Source organism: Panthera leo, chromosome A1, assembly GCF_018350215.1.
Source record: "Panthera leo isolate Ple1 chromosome A1, P.leo_Ple1_pat1.1, whole genome shotgun sequence".
NCBI classification, from domain to species: Eukaryota; Metazoa; Chordata; class Mammalia; order Carnivora; family Felidae; genus Panthera; species Panthera leo.
The window spans coordinates 9,762,967-9,781,175 of NC_056679.1; the positions used below are offsets into that span (position 1 = coordinate 9,762,967).

The window sequence follows — 18,209 nt, forward strand, 5'->3', positions numbered from 1 at the left end:
ACCCTTCTTGCCAGCCTTCTCTTGTTAGTATACCTTCCCACCAGGCTTGGAGGCGGAGATCGTGGAATATGCTGAGGTTCAAGTGTCTACAACACCAGATATTTACTGCTCCCCCAGCCCTAAGGCAGTGTAAACCAGGCCAATTCAGCAGGATGGCAAAATGTTTGCAGCAGTAAACTGATGTCCCCACTGGCCACGAAAGTTGTGGTCCCAGTAAAGAACCTCCTTGCGTGATGATTAATGGAGAAATTCTGTGTTTCAAACTTCAGTTCTATGTTGAGTCACATCCAATGTAGAGTTTCGCCTATGTAGTTTACACTCTAGTGAATTTCAATTATCAGACTAGCCTAAACTCTAGTATTAAAGTGAATATGTTGTTCAGTTAGGTATAAATAAACACCACTGTGCTCACACACACATATGATAATCTATAATAACCGACTTCCCAGTTTAGTACTAAGATAGTCGAGGGTCTCCTTAAAGTGTGTATTTGATTTACTTTGTCACTTTATCTTGGGGAATAACTAGTTTGAGTCCTCTTTGGCAGACGGTAATTTCTGTTCTGTTTTTACTAAAAAGAAAAAAAAAAAGCAATGAAGAATGGCTCAATTCCTCCAAGGGGGTAATAAAATATGACAGTTTGCTGGATGTCATTAAAGTAACTTGCAAGGAAAGAAATACAAATTGGTATCTGCTGCTGCTGTAAATCCCTATAGAAGCAACCCTTAAAAGATCAATATAGTAAAGCCCTTCACATCAAGTCATTGCAGATTATAAAAATAAGGTATTAAGTGTTAAAACCCCAAAGCAGCCTTTTTTTGGGGTCTGAAGTCATTTATTACTAATTTTGCGTATCTACTTAATCGCTCAGCAAAAAAAAAAAAAAAAGAAACAAAAAGAAAAACTGGTTTCTTAGTGGCTTGTCAATGGTATTAGACTATTCTAGTTCTTTGTATTACCTTAAAAGCTTCAGTTTAGTCATTTTTCCATCCCTAAACACTTTGGATTTGACATACTTTATAACCTTTATCACTAATTAGAATACAAATACAATAAATACAGGGGCGCCTGGGTGGCTCAATCAGTTAAGTGTCAGACTTTGGCTCGGGTCATGATCTCATGGTTCACGGATTCGAGCCCCGAATCAAGCTCCGTGCTGGCTCCCTCTCTCTCTCTGTCTCGCCCTCTCTCTGTGCCCCTCCCCAGCTCACACATGTGCGCATGCTCTCTCTTTCTCTCTCAAAATAAATAAAAACTTTTAAAAAAATGAAGACTGATTCTGGGACTGGGTTTTTTTTTCTTTTCTTTTTGGGGCTAGGTTTTAGATGAACTCCATGGTGGAGAACCAGCCACAAGTACGGTAAACTGAAAGTATGGGCAATGTATAATTTCTCTAATTTCAAGATTTCTTTAAGACCCCTCCAACATCAAGCAACACTATCACCATTTCCTGGGTCACCCAGGCTGTAGATGTAGGCACCACCCTCCACATTTCCCTCTTGTTTCAGTCTCTAAATCTTATCCAGTCTTCCCTTGAATTACATCCTTCATTTCTAAAGTCACCTCATTGCCTCTCCTTTGAAATATAATTGCCTCTTAACTGTTCTCTGATCTCTTATTTTCCCTATTCTGTTGCCAGACCAACCATCGAGACTAAATTTCATTATATCCTGAAACAGAAACCTTTAACAGTTACTCCCTTACTTTATAGGGTAAAGTCTAGCCTCATCCTTTGGTCTTCAGGGCCCTTCCGCAAGCTAAGAACATTTTCAGTGCGCTCTATTTAAGTACATTTGTTCCATATTCTGGTTACGCTCCTCTCCTACCCACCCCCATCTTGTCTCCAAATTTTGCCAGCTTTAAATAGCTCTCCCCTGCCTTCTGGCCTGTCCAGATCTTTCAGGGTTGTTTCAAATCCTCCACGGAGACACAATCCAGCCTATCTATGTTGACTTCCTCCTTTACTGCCTGGGAACATTTTTCTGTGGCCCTCACGCTGACACTTCATCATATGCATTTTTATCTGAGTATCTATCTCTGTTAATCACATACTCTGAGAAGGCAGGGAACGCATCTGTCCTGAGCATGTGCATGTGACAGGCCTGTGCTAGGTGAGCAAACAATGTGAATAAAGACGTAGTCACTACACTCCAGGGGTTCGTACTCTAGCGTAGGTGACAAGTAACTCCCTGTTTTCAGGGTAGCGTGATGAATGAATGGAGGAGGGGCATCAGGGGAGGCCTCCCTGAGAAGGTAACTCCTCTGCGGATGTTACCCAGGTGTGTACAGAGGGGGCGGGGCCTGGCACATCAGGGTAACGGGAAAGACATCTGGGGGGTGGGGGGGGGGGGGGGTACAAAGCAGCACGCGCCATTGAAGGAACTCCTGGTAAATGCATATAACCACTAGAAGTTTTCATGCAGGAACATGGTAGGAGACAAGGCCACAGATCATGAAAGCCTCTGTGTGTTAAGCTCAAGAATTTGAACTGCATCTTGAAGGAAGCAGTTTGGAATCTAAAATGATCACTAAGAACAGAAGTTGGTCTCTTCCCTCAAGGAGCTTATAACCTAGTATAAATACAATCAGCTTAAAGCGGAAGGATATGCTTTCTAAGGCCCCATGACTTAAGTATTAGCAAATATTATGCCTCCTCCATCTTGAAGTGTTAGACTAGATTTGGACAGTACACGAATGATCTTATGACCTAACTGCCTTCCCTTTTCTTGTTTCTACTATAATCTATCCATAAGCATGAGTGGAAAGCTTGGAATGTGGGGGGTGGGGGTGGGGGGCCGGCTACTGCTGAATCTGCCTGAAATCCTTCAAGTGCAACACTGTGTCTCCTTTTTTAGGGCTTCTCGCTAGACAACAGAGGGTATTTTATTATCAACAATTATTTGATAAATAATTATCAGCCAGCATTTGCCAAGGCATTTCCTAAGAGACCGCCGAGTGACGCAGCTAACTTATTCCTTCTTCCGAGTCTCTCGGTTCTATCCAGGAAAAGTACATCCCGGAGACAAAGCACCCACCACATGACCTCAATCTTGGCAGGAACGAATTATAGCATCACGTTATCATATTATCGTGTGCTTCTCTATCTTTATAGAAAGTCTTATGTGAACCATCTGCTTGTAAAAGATCTGTGTCTTCTGTGAGACCGGAGTTGAAAACACGTCATTGGAAACCTTTTAGCAAGAACTCATACAAACAATTTCTGCCTGAGTTTAATTTCAGGGAAAATTGTGTCAGCGACCTAACGCCAACATTAACACCTTTGCGTAGGTTCAAGTCCATTGTCCAAAACAGAGCTCCGTTTAGCACAGTTACGTGGGGTGATTATGCCCCCACATACTTGTAGGTGACTCCCCTTGCATATGTTCATCGAACAGCTCCTCGGATTCTTCTGGCAGTAGATAAGGCAGTACTGAGTAAGTACATTTACTTTTTGGTGGTATCCGATTTTCTGGGAGAAATTCACTTGTCAAGGGGCAATTATTTCCCCCTCGTTACAGTTACTGCTGTTGAAGCACAATCTTGGGCCGGTCTCCCGAAGAATGTGTGTAGGTTTCCCGTGGATAAATGACCACGGGACCTGAATGAGCAAGGCACAAGCTGCCAGTCCAGACGCAGAGTCCCTCTTAGATCGATCGCCCCCGCCGTGCAACAAATACTGAGAGGACAAGGTCTTCCTCTCTCCTGGAAGCGTGGTGGCGTCGTACTCCCCGTTCGACTAAAAATCTCAGGCTTGCCATTTTAAAATGGATCCGTATCGAGGTCATCTCAGGAAAATGAGCGCTGCCCGTCCCTGGGTGGGCTCGAACCACCAACCTTTCGGTTAACAGCCGAACGCGCTAACCGATTGCGCCACAGAGACCCAGCTACCAGGCTCGCCGCGCGGTGTGTACAGATTTCCGCGGCCGCGGAGGCTCTCGCCGCCCAGGGCGTCGCCGCGCGAGCCGGACGGAGGAGCGCGCGGAGGAGCGCGCGGAGGAGGCGGCGGGAGGGGCCGCGGCTGCGGTCGGCCGGGCGCGGGCGCGGGCGCGGGCGCGGGCGCGGGCGCGGGCGCGGGCGCGGGCGCGGGCGCGGGCGCGGGCGCGAAGAGGCCGAGCCCGCGGCCGCGCGGGGAAGGGAAGGGGGGGGCCCGTGGGGCTCCTGTGGGGACGAGGCGCGCCCCCGCGGGCGGCGCCGGCCCCGGCCCGAGCTCGTGAGCGCGCCCGCCCTGGGGCGCGAGCCCGGGGGACGCGGAGGGGCGCGCCCTGCGTGTCTGCGCGGGCCGCGTGCGGGGCGCCGCCGGGTGCCCGCGGCCCCCAGCAGACGCCGCCCTGGGTCCCGCGGGGAGAACTGGGCAAAGGGGTCCCGGAAGAGCCTGTGAGAGAAGAAGCAAGTGCGGTGTGGGCTCGGAGCACGGGGGCCGCGTGTGTCAGGCCCCAGACTTTAGGGCTGGCTTTCCCAAGCGTCGCGTGTGTCCCCTCGCCCCGAGGCTTCCCACCCCCCCCTTCGGCACCACCCGTCACCGTTACCTTTTAATTCCGCAGACACCGTGCGTCTGCGCCCGGGCCGAACGTCGATCTGTGCTTGGGCTAAATGTGTTTCCCTTCCTGAGACCCAGCCGGTGCCCGCTTGGAGGGCATGTGGCCTCCGTTGATCGGGCAGAGTTTAGGGGACATCAGAAGGGGGCTTCGTGGAGGGTGTGGCGATTAAGATAAGCTGCAGACATCCTTCTGGGTGGCCAGTCCCTAGAGCTCGGTGGGGCCGCCTCCCCGCTCCTGGCCCTACAGCCTGGGGAGTTCCCTCCAGCTCTCCAGGGCGTAAAGCCGGTCCTTGAGTGTTCCTGTTTCCTTCCGATTTGCCCCGACACCCACTCCTCCCCCAAGTTCTTTTTCTCATTCACCCCCCCCTCCCCCGTTTAGAAGCGCACGGTTTTGTGCCATTAAGTACATTTGTATCGCTGTGCAACGGCCACCACTATCCGCTTCCAGAGCTTTGTCCTGGCCTCAACTGAGGCTCTCAACCCCTCAAGCGCGAGCGCCTCATTCCCCTCTTCCTCCGTGACCCTGCCAATCACCCTTGTCCTTTCTGTCCCTATGACTTTGACTATAGGCAGCTCATGGGAGTGGAATCGGACGGCATTTGCCCTTTTGCGACGACGGCTTATTTCACTTAGCGCAGTGGCTTCAGAATTCAGCCATATCGTTGCCTGGGGCAGCATTTCCTTCCTTTCTCACGCTGAATCATGTTCCGTTGTATGAATAGGCCACATCTTTACCCATTCATCCGTCTGGGGACACTTGGGTGGCTTCCGTCTTTCGGTTTTTGTGACTGATGCTGCAGTGATAGTGATCATGGGTGTGCGAGCATCTCTTTGAGGCCTTGCCCTCAGTTCTTTTGGGGGTATCCCCAGCTGTATAATTGGTGAATTGTATGGTAATCCCCTTTTAAAAATTTTTGAGGCTCCATCACACCATTTTCCACACCTGCTGTGTGCCATCCACCCCGGGTTTCTCTTTCTCCCTATCCTCACCAACCTCCCTGCCCACCAATCCCCCCCCCCCTCCACTTTTTTTAAGTAGTCATCCCAATGGGTGCGAAGTGTTATCTCATTGTGGTTTTGGCGTGCATTTCCCTAACGATTAGTGATGCGGAACATCTTTTCTGAACCGATCTTTCTCTGCTTGTTTCCTCCTAGCAAGCCAGCTCTGCTTTATTGAGGAGTAAGCTGAGAGTGACAGAGGGCAGCGTCTGATAAGCGGGCAGCTTTTGACAAAGAGTGGAGACAGCGGACAAAGTGGAGGCGGCAGGGAAGCCTGAGCCGTGCAAGGAGAGGGGGTGAGGGAGGAGTCTTCTGAGGAGGGCCATCTAGAGATTTTGTCCTCACGAGGTTCTTGTTCATCTGCGTTGGGCGACTTTGGGGGTCCGTTGTGTTTGTCCTGGCTCTGTAGGGATGTTTATGTATGTGTTGCTTGCGAGGGGCCAAGGGTGAAGGAGGGATTGGTGACCTCCACCTTGTACGTATTGGAACGGCTGGTTTTGGAACTGCCTTTGCAAAAGTGAATTTAAGATTATGCAAATGTAACAGAACCTTCTATCTGCATTTTTGGTTTCTTAAGAACTGTGGGAATTCTTGTCTATGTGTTGAAATAATGGTCTCTTTTTTGCATGATCCCTCTTAAAAGCACAGGGAGATCTTTCAGAGGTATGAGAAATAGAACTTTCTATAACTCCATTCAACTTTTATTTTGATCCTTGTTCTGCTGCTGCCCAAAGCACAATCTCAGTTAACTCAGGATTCTCTCTGTCTGCTTCTCTGGAGTTGTTTCCAAGGGCTGACACTTGGTTTTTAAAAACTTTTTTAAAAATGTTTATTTATTCATTTGGAGAGACAGAGAGAAAGAGAGAGCAGGGGAGGGGTAGAGAGAGAAAAGAGAGAGAATACCACGCAGGCCTGATGCGGGGCTCGAACTCATGAACCGTGAGATCATGACCTGAGCCCAAATCTAGAGTTGGACGCTCAACTGACTGCACCACCCGGGCACCCCTCCAAGAGTTGACACTTTGGAGGGGTGGTCGTTCATCTGGTGCTTGAGTCACACGTGCACACAGATTGCTGAGAAGGCCATTTTGCTCCTGTTGTGGGTCCCCTAACTCTCCTGTGCATCCATCGAGGGATGGGAATCTCTTGTAAGATTGGTGCTGGTGCATCAACCATTCCATAAAGTCCTTCCTGGCACAATCCCCTCTGCTTATGGAGCCTCGTTATGGCCTCCCCAAATTCGCATGTTAAAGTCTAATCTCCAGTGTGCTGGGTTTTGGAGGTGAGGCCTCCGGGAGGTACTTGGGTGAGCCCTCATGAATAGGATTAGTGCCCTTTTAAGAAGAGGCCAGAGAGCCAGCTCAACCTTTTCCCACCGTGTGAGGCCGCGGCAAGCGGTCAGCAGTCTGCAACCCGGAAGAAGGCTCTCCCCAGAACCTGACCAGGCTAGCATCCCGATCTGAGACCTCCAGCCTTCGGAACTGGGAGAAAGAAGGTGCTGCTGTTTCTAAGCTACCCACTCTGTGGCACTTTGTGGTGACAGCCTGAGCCAACTCAGGTAGGACCCCAAGCTTTTCTGTTCTCGTCATCCGTGCCCGCACGCCTCTGTTTCTCCTGCCCCCTAGTGTGGGATGTGTAAGCGAGGTGTGCGTGTGAAAGGAAAAAGAAACAACTCTAGATGTGCTCTTGATATCCCAAGTCCCGTCTGAAAGTCTATGGGTGCCCTTCCAGTCAGACTCGTTTGAAACTATTATCTAATTTTCTCTATCAAGAGACCCTGGGGTCTCTCTTCCTCTGTATTCGAGTGGCTACAATGGTTTTCTGAAAGGAAGATGACTTAACAGGCCCGTTGTGTCTAAGAAGTTACAGGTGCTTATAAAACTCTAGAACAGGCATTCCAGGAACTAGATGGTTCTGTGCATTGCAATTCCACTGTCCCACTAACATGTAAGCTCTTCAGGGACAGAGATCTTAGCCGGCCGTGCTCCCTGCTGAATCCCCAGCACCTACAACATTGTCTGGCACCGCAGGCACTCAATAACTATGTGCTGAGTCAATGAGGAAATAAAAGCCGTAAGCTCTAAAGTAAACTGGAAAAAAATAAGATGTAACAGAAAAATTAAATTGCTAGTATAAGGAGCACTTACCAATTAATATGAAAAACCTCTTTGCAGGTCAACCAAAAGAAATCAAACAAATGCAAAAGAGTGGGGACATGAATAGAATATTCCCGAAAGAGGAAATACACTTGGCCAATATAATCATAAAAGTTTGGCTGTCAAAATCAAAATTAAATGACATAAAAATTTTCTTTTTCCCAAGTAGCAAAAAAAGAGAAAAGAGATAACACTAAAACACCGTCATGGATATAGAGGCTGTTCTCACACAGGACTGATGGGTGTGAACTTGGAGTATTTTTTCTGGATGGCGGTTTGGTAACGTAAACATTAAACAATGCTTATCCCCTATCCTTCTAGAAATTCTATGTTAGAAGTCACAAGAAAGCAAACAGGGATGTGACTAAAGTTTTTATTATCACAGTATTATATATCATAGTGATAAATAGGAAACAACCCGAACATCCCACAATAGAAGGAAATGATAAATGTGGCATATTTAGAAGATAGAGTATTAGTTATACAGACATCAGAAATAATTTTTTAAAAGAATATTAAAAACATATAGGCGTGATAAAGTGGTAAGTTAAAAGTAGGATAGAGAAACATATAAAAACAATATTTTCTTTTTTTAAAAAAACCTATTTATTTATTTATTTTATTTATTTATTTATTTATTTATTTTTGAGAGAGAGAGAGAGAGAGGGACCAAGCAAGCGGAAGGTGCAGAGAGAAGGGGACAGAGGATCCAAAGCGGGCTCCACGCTGACAGCAGAGAACCTGATATGGGGCTCAAACTCACGAACCGCGAGATCATGACCTGAACTGAAGTCAGACGCTTAACCGACTAAGACACCCAGACGCCCCCATAAAGACAATATTTTCAAAGAAGATTTGGCAACAGAGCCCTGATAAAATGTCAAGTTCAAAGGTAAGATGGGGACTTGTCTAATCATGATAACTCAGAACTGCCCGGTGTTTTCTACGCATCTCGCTGGTACGGACGTGACATATATATCACCTCACTTAAACCCCTGGCAACCCTATGAGGCTATGATTCTAATTTTGCAGGTGAAAGAATGTGCACAGGAAGCAATTTGTTCAGGTTGCAGAGCCAGTGAGCGGTGGGACCAGGTTTCAGACCTGGAGTCAGGCTCTGGCGGCCACGCTTGTAACCTTGACCCACACAGCCTCTCACTGCCTGTGGGGCAGGAGCCCACAGGGCGGTGCATGTGTGTGTGTGTGTGTGTGTGTGTGTGTAGTTTTGGTGAAACCTCCAAAAGAGTGTTAGTGCCTCTAACTTATGCCTGGGTGGTGGTTTGTATTTTCTTCTTTACCTCTTTTCGCTATTTCCTAAAGCATTTGCAGCAAGCAGTACTTTTAAGGAGCCAGTGATGAAAGGCGACGGCAGCAGTTTCCCGAAATTACAGGTAGAGGGTGGTAGGTGGTTATTCTCCACTTGGTCTGTCTGGGGCCAGAAGAGTGCCCGCGTGAGGTGGCGACTTGGACAGCCCAGTGTGCGGAGTTGTGGGTCTTGGCCGAGCACAGCGTAACCGTCAATGCTGGCCTCTCTTCTCCAAGTCTTCAACCCCCTGAGAGAAGGGTGTCTGGGGAACGTGTAAACTTCTGCGGGGAGTTTTACAACGTGTGACTCTTCAGTAATGAATATGCTTTCATTTATTTATTAAAAAAAAATTGTTTTAAATGTTTATTTATTTTTGAGAGAGAGAGAGAAAGAGAACAAGCCAGGGAGGGGCAGAGAGAGGGAGACACAGAATCCGAAGCAGGCTCCAGGCTCTGAGTTTCGGTACAGAGCCCAATGCGGGGCTCGAACCCACAAGCCGCGACATCATGACTTGAGCCAAGGTCGGCCGCTCAACTGCCTGAGCCACCCGGGCACCCCAAATATGCTTTCATTTAAAAAGAGATGTGGAGTGCCTGAGATTTTAGGTCACTCTTATATTTCTTCTTAATGTTCAAAAACACTTCTTTGCATTAATTGTCTTTTTCTACCATGAGTCGTTTTCATCTGGGAAGCATAACCCAACCTACTGGAGAATATTAAGACTTTTCTCTTTAACGTTGGTGAATATACTATGAAAAATTTAATACATTTGGGGCTAAATGACAGTCAGCAGATACTTCTTGAATCTTGTAAGGAACTGGGCTGGATGCTTCGGGGACCTCCCTTCTGCCCAAGACTCTCTGACACATCATTCCTGCCCACAGATCGCTTTAATCTACTTTGGGAACCAGGAGATATATAAAAACGTTTCAAGACAGCATGTGCCAACTGCATGGCACAGATGCTAAGTGTTTTAGGAATGTTAGGTGGGAATAATCACTGAACAGTCAGTAAAGAGTCAGTGGAAGAAGTGGGTCTTGGGCTTGTCCTTGGCAGGATCCTTTAGCTGGGGAGGAGAAGGAACAAAGGCGGAGAACAGAAGATCAGCCCAGAGGAAGCACAGGACTTACATAGGCTGCGATGGGACATAAAGAAAGCTAATTGGTGACAGAGCATGGAGGGCCCTGAATACCCAGCGAGAAAATTTGCGTTACGAATGGTATCGTTCATAAGAGTGGAAAATTTTTAATGACTTAAATACTCATCAAAGGGACAACGTACACATTTCTATGGCATATTTATCCGAAGTGCGGCAAGGATGCGGTGAAAATTTTGAGCAGGAGGCTTGATCACAGCCAGGTTCGGGGGACGTTTCGTCCAGCACGGGAGGATGGGAGAGCGAGCTGGAAGGAGGATGACCAGTTGGGTGACTGTTTCTATAAACTCGATGTGGAGAGAGGAGGCCTTGATGGGGCCACGGAGAATGGAAAGGACACGAAAGACAAAGGCTTAAGGAGAAAAGCAGTGGGATGCGGTTGATAAACATGCACGTTAGAGCCGTTGACTTGGTGCTACTGATGGCAATGACTCTGGCTTTCAGATCTAATGATTGCATAGGGTTTTTTTAATGTTTATTTATTAATTTTTTTTTTAACGCTTATTTATTACTGAGAGACAGAGACATGAGCATGGGAGGGGCAGAGGGAGGAGCAGACACAGAATCCGAAGCAGGTGCCAGGCTCTGAGCTGTCAGCACAGAGCCCGATGAGGGGCTCACACTCATGACCTGAGATCATGACCTGAGTCAAAGTCAGACACTTAACCGACTGAGCCACCCAGGCGCCACCCCCTCCCCCCCCCCCCTTTTTAAAAAGGAAGTTCCACAATTTTTCTTACAGGTCTGCCGTACAATAGAGGCTCAGTACAATTTTTTCAATACATGGGCTGCTCCAGGTGCCCTGTTGTATTGCTGTAGCCCTTACTAGCAAGATTGTTTTTCTGATTTCTAATCTAAACATTGCTGTATATTAAAACCCCATTTCTCAAGTGCATCTTTTGTGAAGAGGAATTAGTTAGTCTCGCTGGTTGTACACCTCCGTGTGTGTAAAGTAAGGCATGCTTCAGCTTGGTTTCATTATGATAAATGGTAACAACCCCTTTAACATTTGTCTTTAAGTCTGATCTTGCAATACAAATTTGCTTGTATGAGCAAGGTGCTTGTACAAAATAAAAATTGGATTTGTGTAATGTCCCGGAGACCAACAACCTGGAAAGACTTTATTTATTCATATATTTATTCATATATTAACTGAAGTGTTACTTTGTGCCCTAAGGAAGACAGCATGATGACCTCAGGGTAAGAGGGGATTTCATAAACACAACGTAAGTATGAACATAAAAGGTTGATGTATTTGATTACATTTAAAATGTATGTTAAATGAATGAGCAGAAAGTAAACAGATTTAAAAAACAAATAGACTGAGAGAAGACCTTGCAACACGTGTGCCCCACAAAGCCTTAGTATCCAGAATTCGTAAAGAATGCCTACCAATTAGCAGAAGATAAACAACAAAACAGAAACGCAGGCAAAGCATCAGTGAAGAGGAAATCCGTATTGCCAGTAAACTCATGAGAAGACCTTCAACTCTTCTAATAATCTGGGAAGCAGCGTCACAGTGAGACGTCATTTCACACCCACCAGACTGGCAGAATGTAAGAGACTTGAAAAACAATTGGTGAGGCTGTGGAACACTGGCGCTTTTATCTCTTATGGATGAGAGCTGGCCACATGCCCTGGAGAGCAATTTGTCAGTTTCCTGGTGAAGTTAGACTCCTTCCCTCCAGTGCAGAGTATCCCTCCTCCAGACTTGTACAGAAGGATGTATACAAGACTGTTTGATCCAATATTGTTCTTAACATCGAAACGTTTTAAATGACTCAAATAGTCATCTAAAGGATCTATATAAATAAACATGCTATATTTAGACACTGCAATGCTATATAGCAGTTTCAATGTGTATATATCTAAAAATGTAGTGTTGCCGAAAGCATAGGTACAGAAGTCCATGTGAGTGGCAACAGATCAAATAATACAGAGCAGGTTATAGGGGAAAGTCGTGGACTTCCACATTTCCTCCCCTCCTTGAATCCCAAACTCAGAGAAAATGTTTTCTTTTCTTTTCCTTCCTTCCTTCCTTCCTTCCTTCCTTCCTTCCTTCCTTCTTCCCTTCCTCCCTCCCTCCCTCCCTCTTTTTCTTTTCTTTCTTCCCTCCTTTCTTTCCTACCTACCTTCCTTTCCTTCAAAACAGGTTCTTTATTTAGTTCTTCTTGTGGCTACCTTCAGAACTCTAGATTATATGTTGTTACCTCTATTTACTTATTTGGAAGACTTTTGACATTATCTTTTAACTCTTCAATATGAAGATTTTACTTTGCACTGCCCAATCTACCACCCTCTTCCCAGTATTAATATTTATATTTGTGATAGGCAGAGTTTTTAAGTTTATAAGTACTCCTCTGTGGTTCTCTGAATGTTCCATTTTCATAGCAACCTGTTCTTGTTGCATGGATACAACAGGGCTGGGGGTGGGCCTATGGTTCAGCCTACAGACTTTCACTTAACATTTGGTTGTGGGTGTGGCATCAGCTGAGATTGCATCTGACCCTGCAGTAGAGCCCCTCGTTTGCCTGGTAAGCCCCAACGGTTTGCTCATATATAAGGCAGAAAGACTGCCTAGCTGATGTGGACTTCCACAGTGGTCTGTTCTCAAGCCAGTTACTTTACCAACTAGGATTTGGATTCAGAGCTCTGGGTAAAGTGGGCGAGAAGGGGGCTGTCAGGCTGCAGGGGCCTCCAAATAGAGGCTTAAAGAAAGAAGGCTGAAATATTTTGTTTAGTATCTTTGGGTTTTGTTTCGTTTTGCATGGGAGTAAATGCTGAGTGCTGGCTTTCTGGGTCATGATGGGAAAAATGGTGTGAAGGGTAGTTGTCCATGTAAGACATTCACGAGTTCTGTCTCTTTTCAGCCCACTTCTTGCTTCTGTCTTCTAGCCCAGCTGCTGACTCAGAGCCCAGAAACATGTCAGGGTTCTAGTAGGTACATCACCTTCCAGCATCTCTGCAACAACCATAGAAAATTGGAGACTGTGGCTTCTTTTTCAGTTTCATTAGTTAATTTGTTTCATTCTGTCTTGTAGCTTTCAAAAGGTTTTCGATACCTCTCTTGTTGGAATGGCAGAAACCACCAGCTGAGCACCCAATATTCATACTATCTTCCTTACTCACAAAACCCCTCTATTGGGGGTGGTAGCTGAATAACATAGCCTCGCTTTCCTTGCACAGGGAAATGGCCAGTGAAACGTAAGTAAGTGGAAGTCTTTAAGGCAGCCTGCCAGAAAAGAAAAAAAAAAAAAGCAAAAAAACCCCCCAATAACAACAACTCTTCAAAGAGACATTGGGCTCCTGGCTGGCTCAGTCAGTAGAGCGTGTGACTCCTGATCTTGGGGTTGTGAGTGTGAGACCCACACTGGGTGCAGAGATTACTTAAAAACCTTTAAGGACACCTGGGTGGCTCAGTCGGTTAAGTGTCTGACTCTTGATTTTGGCCCAGGTCATGATCTCATGGTTTCGTGGGCTTGAGCCCTGCTTTGGGCTCTGTGCTGGCAGCACGGAGCCTGCTTGGGATTCTCTCTCTCCCTCTCTCTGCCCCTGCCCCACTCGTACTGTCTCTGTCTCTCTCAAAATAAATAAACTTAAAAAAATTTTTTTTAAATAAAAATAAAAATCTTAAAAAAGAGAGAGAGAGAAAGAGATTGACAGACTCAGCCAGCATTTCTTCCTGCTTATCCTTCCCCCTTTCTTTTCCTTCCTGTGTGGAATAGCTCTGTTTCTTGGAGCCGTGGCAGCCACTTTGGCACAACTAGGAAAGGTCAAGAACTCTTGGAGACCTCAGCCCTGGCATCTTTCTGTATTTTCAAATATTTGCCCCTTCAGAGGAGGATTAGATATCCTTGCCTGCTGCCTTCGGACTGTGGGAAGAATATACTTCCATGCTTCATTGTCAGGTTTGGCCGTGTGATTTGCTTCGGCTAATAAAATATGAGTGTCAGAAACTTGCAGAGCATTGCACATGTCCACTCGCATTTTTGCTCTCTTCCCTTTGCCGTTAAAAAGGCACATCAAGGAGAGAAGCTGTTCCTTTAGCCCAGATTCCGTTATGGGAAGACATCTAGAAGTGACGGGTAACCTATAAAATCAGTTAGAAATAAACCTTTGTTGGGGCACCTGGCTGGCTCGGCTGGTAGTGTGTGTGACTCTTGATCTTGGGGTTGTGAGTTTGGGCCCCATGTAGAGCTCTACGCCGGCAGCATGGAGCCCACTTGGGATTCTCCCTCTCCCTCTCTCTCTGCCCCTCCCTCACTTGCGCTGTCTCTGTCTCTCTCAAAATAAGTCAATAAACTTTAAAATAAATAAATAAACCGGTAAATAAGTAAACCTTTGTCGTGGTAAGCCACGGAGATTTTTAGGTTTTGTCACCACAGTGTTACGTAGTGAAAGTTGGCTTGTGCGATACGTAATAGGATACAGAAATCGTGTGTAACAAACAGCATATTAGGTGTTGGTGTTTCAGAGCTGAAGGAAAAGAGTGAAAAGCGCTCACACATCCCAGAGAGAGACACTCGCTCAACCCGCGGCATTTGGCCTGATTTGGGGCGACCAGTTCTGAAATTCTGCAGTTGTGACTGTTTGGATCCCCTTGGGAGCAGATACTGAACTGGTTACCAGTGCAAGAGGTTTACGGCAGAGCAATGGCTGTAAAAGCTGATGGAGGAAACAGGATTGGACGGGGACGCCCCAGACTATGGTGGCAATCTGAGGAAGTATTAGCCAACCCAGTGGGGAGCTCTGGGCCAGCAGTTGTCCACCAGTGGGTACCACGTGGGGCAGGCATAGCGAGGCCCTAGGGTTCCTGTCTGAGGTTCCACAGTGACCCCTCTGCTGGGGAGTCTGTACGTGTCTATCCCTTCAAGTGGGTGATCCTTTTCCGGGTGATCTGCCACCACTCGGCTCAGTCCCCGTCCTCAGAAGCAGTAAGCGCTGGCCTCTTCCTGCTTGCGTGTCCCCGCGGCAGGCAGTTCTCTGGGCAGGGATCCTCCGGGGCTCCCGACAGCTACCTTCCGCAGTGCCCATCTGGGCCGTGGAAAACCCTGTGCATCCCTCCCCTTTTTGTTAAGCTGTGGTAAAAACCATATTGCAAACTTCACCATCTTGATCCTTTAAAATGTACAGGTCAGTAGGGTTAACTGTATTCACACTGCTGTGCAACAGGAACCGTGTGCGTTTTTAGCCGACGAATTGCAGGAGCTCCCGCTGTTACCCTCATCCCATGCCCCTGGCACCAGGGTCCATGCTTCCCAAACTGAAGAGACACAAATGGAGCTCTAGCAAGATCCATCCCGCTGCCCTCTGCCCATCCCACAGCAGCACCAGGCGCATGTCCTTCCGCGTGCGAGAGGGGCTCCCGCTTTCTTCCAGCGGTTCCCTTATATCTCCTTTCACTTGTTGCTTGCTCTGGGGGGAAAAGCATCCAGCTCCTGTCTCAGGGAGGGGGAAGGGGGCAACTTTAGAACTTTAAGGCTAACGTTTCTTAAAACTCCGTTCCTGGATCCCTAGAAGTAGGTGATTTTTAGGGGATTGTGGAAGCCATGCGGGTGCTCTGGATTCTCTCTACAGGAAAGAACTCGCAGGGGCACCTGGGTGGCTCAGTCAGTTGAACGGCAGCCTTTGGCCCAGGTCGTGATCTCACGGTTTGTGAGTTTGAGCCCCCATCAGGCTCGCTGCTGTCAACACGGAGCCCACTTGGGATCCTCTGTTCCCCCTCTCTCTGCACCTCCCCCACTTGTGCTCTCTCTCTCTCTCTCTCTCTCTCTCTCTCTCTCAAAAATAAAGAAAGAACTTGCTGCCAGAGGGGAGGGGTGGGGAGATGAGCGATATAGATGAGGGGGATTAAGAGGTACAAACTTCCAGTTATGAAATCAATAAGGCACAGGGATGAGAAGAAATCGTCAATAATATTGTAAAAACGTTGGATGGTGACAGATGGCAATCACACTGGAGGCGGTGCGCATTGTATAATGTATAGAACTGTTGACGCACTACCCTGAACACCTGAAACTAACATGACATCGTACGTCGACGAAGCTCCAATAAAAAGAAAAAAGGAAAGAAAGAATCTGCCGGGTGCCGTGAAGAGTGTGGACCTCTGGCCTCCAGCCGTGGCACCCTCAGCGTCCGCTACAGTATTTGAGCCAAGACCTTGTGCTTCCGTGAAGTTCCCAACGGAGAGCTTGTCCACGGGACAATCCCAGCGGAACCTCCAAACTGGCTCGGAAGAGAAGTAGGCACGGGCTACCATGACAGTGGCCGCTGGACGGCAGAGAGAAGAGCAAACAGGACCAGCTAAGTAAGGAAACAGCACAGGCACTCCCTTCCCACCCCCACTCCCCGCCGCCCCCCCCATCTCTTCTTTCCTCTGGTCCTGGGAGGGAGCTGGGGAGGAAGCAGTGCGGTGGGGGGCGGGGGGGGGTCTCGCTGCTGGCCTTGGCCTGTGCATGTTCTCCATGAGCAAGCTCCAAGTCTCTGCTCTTGGCTCTTGCTCCGCACGCCCACTCCAGGGAGGAAAGGATAGCTCCCTGGCCTTGCACACGGAGTGCTGGTGTTTGGTGATGTCTCACAGGGAACACCCTGATTTCACCCGGAGGGCTTGGTGAAGTCTCTGATGGGAGGAGCACAAGCAAGGTGGGACTTATCCACACTGGAGAAGACACTTGGAAGACAGAGGCTTAAAGTCTAGCCCAGGGAGACATTTCCTTCTACTCTGGAGCAGAATGAGGACGGGCTCTTGGCAATGTGGTTGAGGACAGACACAGTGGCAGAAGGAAATCCCCGGTGAGGGGAGGTGGACAGAGAGGAGATGACACAGAGAGGACAGAGACAGAGAGAAAGAGAGAGGGAAGGCAACAAGGAGAGGAGAATATAGAATGGAGAAGGTTCAGGATACCCTGATGCCAGATCTAACACTCGTATCCCAAATTAAAGGGCGTGGGGATCTTTTGTTTTTAAATTTTTTTTAACGTTTATTTTTATTTTTGATACGGAGACAGAGTGCGAGCGGAGGAAGGGCAGAGAGGAGGGAGACACAGAATCTGAAGCAGGCTCCAGGCTCCAAGCTGCCAGCACAGAGCCCGACACGGGGCTCGAACTCACGGACCGCGAGATCGTGACCTGAGCGGAAGTCTGACGCCCAACCGACTGAGCCACCCAGGCGCCCCAGGGCATGGGGATCTTTATGCGTCCTGTGAGATACCTCCAGGTAGTGTTCCAGAGTCTTGAACCGAACGACAGGTGGCCCCCCCACCACCAATGCTGTGTAAGCACACTCTTTTCCATAATCACTCTTGCATAGCATTTTTTCATTTTTATTGATTTGTCTTAATTTAATACATGTATAAGAATATCTTCCATTTAAAAAAAATTTGCATTTCTTTAATAGCTTTGGAGGCTGTGCACTTGATTCTGTGGTGATTTACTCTGCCAATAAACATGTAATCCTACCGTGAGCATGTTTTATCTGTGTAATAAACCATAATAAAAAATAAAAAGGAATCCGCTGACTATGAATGAGACACGTCGACAGGTACCGGGGTTAGAGAGGTTCGAGAGCGACTCACAGTTTGTTGGGGACCCTGGGCCTGTGCAGCAAAGGGATTACAATCAAAAAAGGCAGAGTTTATTGGACGCTGGCTGAGCGTTCCAGAACACAAATGCTGGAGGCGTTTCGTGTAGGGAGAGAGCAAGACTGTCGTGAGGGATGAGAACAGATACATTTGTGACCTTCATGAGCTCACCCCTGGCACCGTGGGCTGTGCCTGTCGGGGTGGGGACGGGAGTTCAGGCTGGCATAGCGTCTCAGGTCTGTTCTCGGGGAGGCAGGAGGAGGTGGGCGCACAAAGGAAGGGCCGCGGGAGTGAAGGGACAGATGGACCAGCGGCCAAGTGGAGGAGGGTCGCCCCACCCGCACGCCTGGGTCGCCTGAGCAGCCTGCCCTGCTTTGCCAGCCCTTCCGACCGATGTGTCCCGTCAGGAGCTGCTTCGGGAGAAGGAAGCCGGGAGGAAGCTTCCAGCACAACGACCCAAAGGGAAATGGCTTTT

The 18,209-nt window shown here is 47.8% G+C and overlaps 1 long non-coding RNA gene and 1 other non-coding gene across 4 annotated transcripts in view; one reads left to right on the forward strand and one right to left on the reverse strand.

The window, feature by feature from the left end:
• The first annotated feature begins 1,253 nt into the window (after positions 1 to 1,253).
• LOC122223980 overlaps positions 1,254 to 18,209 on the forward strand; it is a 37,994-nt gene continuing 21,038 nt past the window's right edge. For 2 of the 3 annotated variants that reach the window (XR_006204634.1, XR_006204597.1), the window contains exon 1: positions 2,351 to 3,434. This is a non-coding gene — a long non-coding RNA (uncharacterized LOC122223980). Of the gene's footprint in view, positions 2,280 to 2,350; positions 3,435 to 18,209 lie in introns of those variants that run through there. The other variant, XR_006204619.1, reaches the window with a different exon arrangement.
• Positions 3,807 to 3,880, reverse strand: TRNAN-GUU. The gene has a single exon. It is a non-coding gene; the product is annotated as a tRNA-Asn (tRNA).